The sequence below is a fragment of the Babylonia areolata genome, chromosome 25, assembly GCF_041734735.1.
Source record: "Babylonia areolata isolate BAREFJ2019XMU chromosome 25, ASM4173473v1, whole genome shotgun sequence".
Lineage (NCBI taxonomy): Eukaryota > Metazoa > Mollusca > Gastropoda > Neogastropoda > Buccinidae > Babylonia > Babylonia areolata.
Genome location: NC_134900.1, coordinates 23,507,479 through 23,514,060, shown reverse-complemented (window position 1 = coordinate 23,514,060; position 6,582 = coordinate 23,507,479).

Sequence of the window (6,582 nt, the reverse complement as noted above, 5' to 3'; positions counted from 1 at the left end):
CTGTCTATTTACCTATCTATCTATCTATCTATCTATCTATCTATCTATCTATCTATCTATCTATCTATCTATTTGTCTGTCTGTCTATCTACCCCACCATTCTATATGTGCATGTGTGTTTGTCATTCTGTTTAAAACAAACAGAACCAAATGCAATTTTATACCAACCTCAATTCAGCTATTAAACAGTAATAATTGATAATCAGATCTGTGATTTTAAAAAAATGTATGCCAGAGTGTGTGTATGTGGAATGTGACATCTTAAAGTATTGTTGAATTGCATTGTTATTATAATCTTTTTATGTCTTATGTCTACTTTTAGTTTGCTATTTCATGCCTATTTTATTCATACCCTTTAACTGATTTTGTGTTGCACATGTATGGCTGTGATGATGTATGTATGATTTACTCCAAGTTACCTTTTAAAGGTTTCTGTTGTGTTGTTGTTATCTACTGTGATTATTTATTGTACGCAATGGTTGCCATCTAAACATTTTATGTCTTTTATGTATACATGTTGAATGACTGTGATTTCTGTGTATTGTTTATGTGTTTTACACCACAAATGAATTTCTCTTGTCGAGATAATAAAGTATTCTGTTTTCTGTATTCTGTCTCTCTTCCTGCCCCTCTCCCCTTCCCCTCACCCCCCTCTATCTTTCTTTTTCCTGTTCTTTGTTTTGTTGTTGGCTACTGCTCTTTGCGTGTTGTGGTTAATCCGCCAAGCCAGGAGCACACACATCAAAACAGCTTTGCACCAAAGACCAAGAACACCAACGCAAGATCTCGGTGCGTGCGAACTCATATATTGTATTGCGTTGTATCTCTCTTTTTCTCACAACAGATTTCTCTGTGTGAAATTCGGGCTGCTCTCCCCAGGGAGAGCGCGTCGCTACACTACAGCGCCACACATCTTTTTCTTTTTTTCCCTGCGTGCAGTTTTTTTTTTTTCCTATCGAAGTGGATTTTTTTTTAACAGAATTTTGCCTGGAACAACCCTTTTGTTGCCGTGGGTTCTTTTACGTGTGCTAAGTGCATACTGCACGCGGGACCTCGGTTTATCGTCTCATCCGAATGCCTAGCGTTCAGACCACCACTCAAGGTCTAGTGGAGGGGGAGAAAATATCGGCGGCTGAGCTGAGCCGTGATTCGAACCAGAGCGCTCAGATTCTCTCGCTTCCTACGCGGACGCGTTACATCTGGGCCATCACTCCACTATCCTATACTAAAAGTGCACACAAGCCTCGGTGCATGTGAACCAGTCCTATCTACCACACCTCACTGGTACTGATGAGCAAGACGCTGTGGCAGAGCGGGTAAAGCATTGGACTTGTGATCCAGTGTTCACCCCTGATCAGGGTTCCAGGCCCCGTTTCGGCATGGTGTTGTGTCCTTGGGAAAGGCACTTGACTCCGATTTTCCTCACTCCACCCAGGTGTGAATGGGTACCTGACATCAGGTTGGGGAAGGTTAAAACGGCGGAAGGAGAGGACTGGGCCCCGCCTTCCTAGGCACAGTGGACATGTATTCACAGCCCCGGTGACCGTAGCAAGTCTCTGAGTGACCTATAACCTATAGCTGACCAGTCCGAACACGAAGACGGATGTTGTTGAAGTGGGTGTCATTGTATAAGACTCCAAGACGCCATAGCAGCCACACTACTGTCCACTCAAAACACGCCATACCAGCCACACTACTGTCCACTCAAAACACGCCATAGCAGCCACACTACTGACCACTCAAAACACGCCATAGCAGCCACACTACTGACCACTCAAAACACGCCATACCAGCCACACTACTGTCCACTCAAAACACGCCATAGCAGCCACACTACTGACCACTCAAAACACGCCATAGCAGCCACACTACTGACCACTCAAAACACGCCATAGCAGCCACACTACTGTCCACTCAAAACACGCCATAGCAGCCACACTACTGTCCACTCAAAACAGGATACAACGTCTGCTGAGCAGCCTGGGCTCTCTCGCGCGCGTGACGTCAGCACAAACTGACCAATCAGAGTCGGTTCTATTGTGAAGCCGCTTAAATTAAGGAAGCCGTTTCGACAAAGCTAAGCGACTCGGAAGGGGGGAAGGATTTGGATTAAAGAAAGAAGGAAGGAAGGAACGAACGACAGAAAGAATGAACGAAGGATATAAGTGGTCGGCGATACATCAAAGAAGGGTCATACTGACTCCTAGGACTTTATGGAGACACGGATAAGCTCGACTTTAGCCGCACCAATCTTGAGTTATATAGCTGTGAGTGAGTGATGGAGTGGGTGAACGAGCGTGTGTGAGCGCGCGCGCGCGCGTGTGTGTGTGTGAACACGTGTGTGTGTGTGTGTGTGTGTGTGTGTGTGTGTGTGTGTGTGTGTGCATGTGTATGTGTGTGTATATATAAACACGTGTGTGTGCATGTATGTGTGTGTGTGCGTGCGTACGTGTGTGTGTGTGTGTGTGTGTGTGTGTGTGCGGGGGTATTTACACGCGTGTGAATATGTGTGAGCGTGCGTATGTGCACGTGTATGTGTGAACACGGTGTGTGTGTGTGTGTGTGTGTGTGTGTGTGTGTGTGTGTGTTTGCTTTGGTGCGCAAGCGCACAACACATCTAACCCACCCTCCCCTCTAAAACCCCCAAATAACAACAACAACAACAAAAACACATCGATTGCTTTCCCCAGCAGTTGACAACACTGACCAGATACAACGGCGAACGAAGAAAGCTAATGAATTAAGGGATGGATGCCCCTCGGTGATGTATCAATCATTCATAACTCGCCAACTTCCTTGTCCAACCCCTCCTCCCTCCCCCCCCCTATCTCCCCCCACCCTCACCCACAACTCAGTCCTCTACCCTCCCTCTCCCCCACCCCTGCACCCCTATACTACACCAGTCCGCCTCCAACACACATTAATCATTAAGTACTTGCATGAAGGGGAAGCGTTGGATGTGGATGAATAATAATGATAATAACAATTATGATGATGATGGTGGTGGTGGTAGTGGTAGCAATGATGATGGTGGTGGTGATGGTCGTGATGGTGGTGGTGGTGGTGGTGATGATGATGGCGGTGGCGATGATGGTGGTGGTGATGATGATGGTGGTAGTGGTAATGATGATGATGATGGTGGTGGTAGTGCTGTGTGTTTCTGTGCACGTGTGTGTGTGTGTGTGTGTGTGTGTGTGTGTGTGTGTGTGTGTGTGTGTGTGTGTGTGTGTGTGTGTGTGTGTGTGTGTGCATGAGTGTATGTGTAAGTGCATGTGAGTGAATGTGTGTGCATGTGCATGTGGGTGTATGTGTGTGTGTGTGTGTGAGAGAGAGAGGGGGGGAGAGGGGAAGAGAGAGAGAGAGAGAGAGAGAGAGAGAGAGAGAGAGACTGATACGGAGACAGAGATAGAGAGAGCATGTGTGTGTGTGTGGGTGTGTGTGTGTGTGCGCGCGCGCGCGTGTGTGTGTGAGTGTGTGTGTGTGCGTGCGTGTGTGCACGCGTGTATAAGTGTGTTTGTGCGCGCGTGTATGTGTATGTGTGTGTGTGTGTGTGTATGTGTGTGTGTGTGTGTGTGTGTGTGTGTGTGTGTGTGTGTGTGTCACTCTTCCTTGTCAATAATCATCTTCCTCATTCTTCTGTGCACCCCCCCCCCCCGCCCCCATCCCCCTCTTTTTTTTTCTCCACCCTCCTTTACACTCCCTCCACTTCAAAACACTCCCCATTGCCACTTCTTCGCCGTGTTCCTGACAGAGATGTCGTCATGTACGTAGTGTCTCCCACCTCCACGCCTTCCTCTGTCTGTCTGTGTCTGTCTCTCCCTCTCTCTTCGCTCTCTCTACCTACCTATATCTCTGTCTGTCTGTGTCTGTCTCTCCCTCTCTCTTCGCTCTCTCTACCTACCTATATCTCTCTGTCTGTCTGTGTCTGTCTCTCCCTCTCTCTTCGCTCTCTCTACCTACCTATATCTCTGTCTGTCTGTGTCTGTCTCTCCCTCTCTCTTCGCTCTCTCTACCTACCTATATCTCTGTCTGTCTGTGTCTGTCTCTCCCTCTGTTTTCGCTCTCTACCTACCTATATCTCTGTCTGTCTGTGTCTGTCTCTCCCTCTCTCTTCGCTTTCTCTACATACCTATATCTGTCTGTGTCTGTCTCTCCCTCTCTCTTCGCTCTCTCAACCTATGTCTCTCTCTCTCTCTCTGTGTCTGTCTCTCCCACTCTCTTCGCCCTCTCTACCTACCTATATCGCAGTCTCTGTCTGTGTCTGTCTCTCCCTCTGTTTTCGCTCTCTCTACCTACCTATATCTCTGTCTGTCTGTGTCTGTCTCTCCCTCTCTCTTCGCTCTCTCTACCTACCTATATCTCTGTCTGTCTGTGTCTGTCTCTCCCTCTCTCTTCGCCCTCTCTACCTACCTATATCTCTCTGTCTGTGTCTGTCTCTCCCTCTCTCTTCGCTCTCTCTACCTACCTATATCTCTCTGTCTGTCTCTCCCTCTCTCTTCGCTCTCTCTACCTACCTATATCTCTGTCTGTCTGTGTCTGTCTCTCCCTCTCTCTTCGCTCTCTCTACCTACCTATATCTCTGTCTGTCTGTGTCTCCCTCTCTCTTCGCTCTCTCTTCCTACCTATTTGTCTGCCTATTTGTCGCTGTCTATCGTTGTAACTATCTCCTCTTCTGCTTCTTCTCGTCTTTCATCTATGTTTTTTTGTTGATATATCTCTTGGATGTTCACTTCTCTCTCCCCCATCCCCCACCCCCTTCTTTCTTATTGTTGTCATTATCTTTTTTTCTATTTTTTTCCTTCTTCTTTTTTCTGAGGGCTGAATGAAAAAAAGCATAAATGCTTCGTTTATTACTATTAATCATTCATTCATTCATCCCACACTTCCTTGTTGGCAAGGGAGAACGTTTGAGAGAGAGGTAGGTGTGTGTGTGTGTGTGTGTGTGTGTGTGTGTGTGTGTGTGTGTGTGTGTGTGTGAGCGCGCGCGTGTGTGTGTGAATGGATAGCTGACACACCACCATTGCCTCACTTCCTGGTCAATGTCCAGACCCTTCTCTCTGTAAGCGTGTGTGTGTGTGTGTGTGAATGCATCGCGGTTGTGAGTTTTTATGTATGAGATACACGTACACAAAGACACAGACACAGACACACAGACACGCAGAGCTGTCTGTAGAGGATGGATAACGAACACACCAGCCAGAGCCACTCACTTCCTCATCATCACCAATCCTTTCTCTCTACTTCCCAAACCACGAAGACTTGTATCTTACTGTGAGTGATACAGAATAATGGTCTATACCACTTCCTCCTCCTCCTTCCCTCCTCCACACCTCTCCCCTCTTCCACACCCATTTTGTTGAAATAAATAAATAAAACGGCCACACAAGTTCAACACCAGTTACATGTCTGTACGAGTGTGTATGTGTGCGTGACTGAAACCTGATTGAATGGCACAGGAAGCGAATGATGAGCCTATCAGTCGGCTCCACCCATGTTGAGCAAATGACTCCCATGTTTGTAAAGCACTTAGAGCGTGGTCTCTGACCGAGGATAGGCGCTATATGATTATCCGTATCATCATCATCATCATCATTATCTACGCCCCTTCCCCCTCCCCCAGTCAATTGTGGTTACTTCCTAAACAGCAACACCCCCATCTCTCTCTCTCCCCGCCACCCCCGTTTCCCTGCTAATGTCCTTTGCATCTCTCTATGAGTGCTGCAGATGCTGTCGTGTTGAGGTCACCAAGTATGCAATCTATCCGTTCTTCCGCATAGATTTCTCTCACAGAGTGCGTGCGTGCGTGCGTGCGTACGTGTGTGTGTGTGTGTGTGTGTGTGTGTGTGTGTTGTATATATATGTGTGTGTGTGTATATATGCACACCCTCTTACAGGGCGTACGAGTATTAATTTTGTTCTTGTGTTTTAAATGTTGGCATCATGCTGATGTGGGATCTGAAGGCAAGCCGTGTAGTGCTTACAGGCGCTTCTGTAGTTGATGCACGGACTGACCCAGGAAATTTGTGCCTTCTTTGGTGGGGCTGGGTTTCACTGTGACCGGGTGGTCAGTCCTCGTTACTTTGCAAACAGGATAACTAATGCCAGCTGTTAGCTGCTCTGGGATGGTAGGACGCTATCTTTTCGCAGAGATTTCTTCTCGGAAAAAGGAGACTGTCCAGTAAATTCTAAGAAATAGTCCTGGTTATTTTGTTTATTATTTGTAAGAGAGTTTTGGCTGAGATCTAAATAATGTACACGAAAAAAAAAGGATATCAGTTTTGAATGTATGTGCTCTTGAATCTGTGGAAAATATTTTTTTGGTTCGTCAATAAATATATAATAGAATGGTCCTAGTGAATAATCATGAGGTGTTGTAATTTCATGAACCGCGCCCTAAGGTGCCAGAGTAAAGGGTGGGCAATCAGACAGTGCCCTACTCTTGTAGAAGGAAGTATGTGCTGAGTGTGTGAGTCAGTTGTGGCAAGAAAAGCAGGCCACTGTTGCTTCAGCCCTTTTGAGATAGCATTTTCGTTTCTTTTCTTTTTTCTCTCCTTTTCTTTTTAGTTAGTCAGTTAGTGCAAC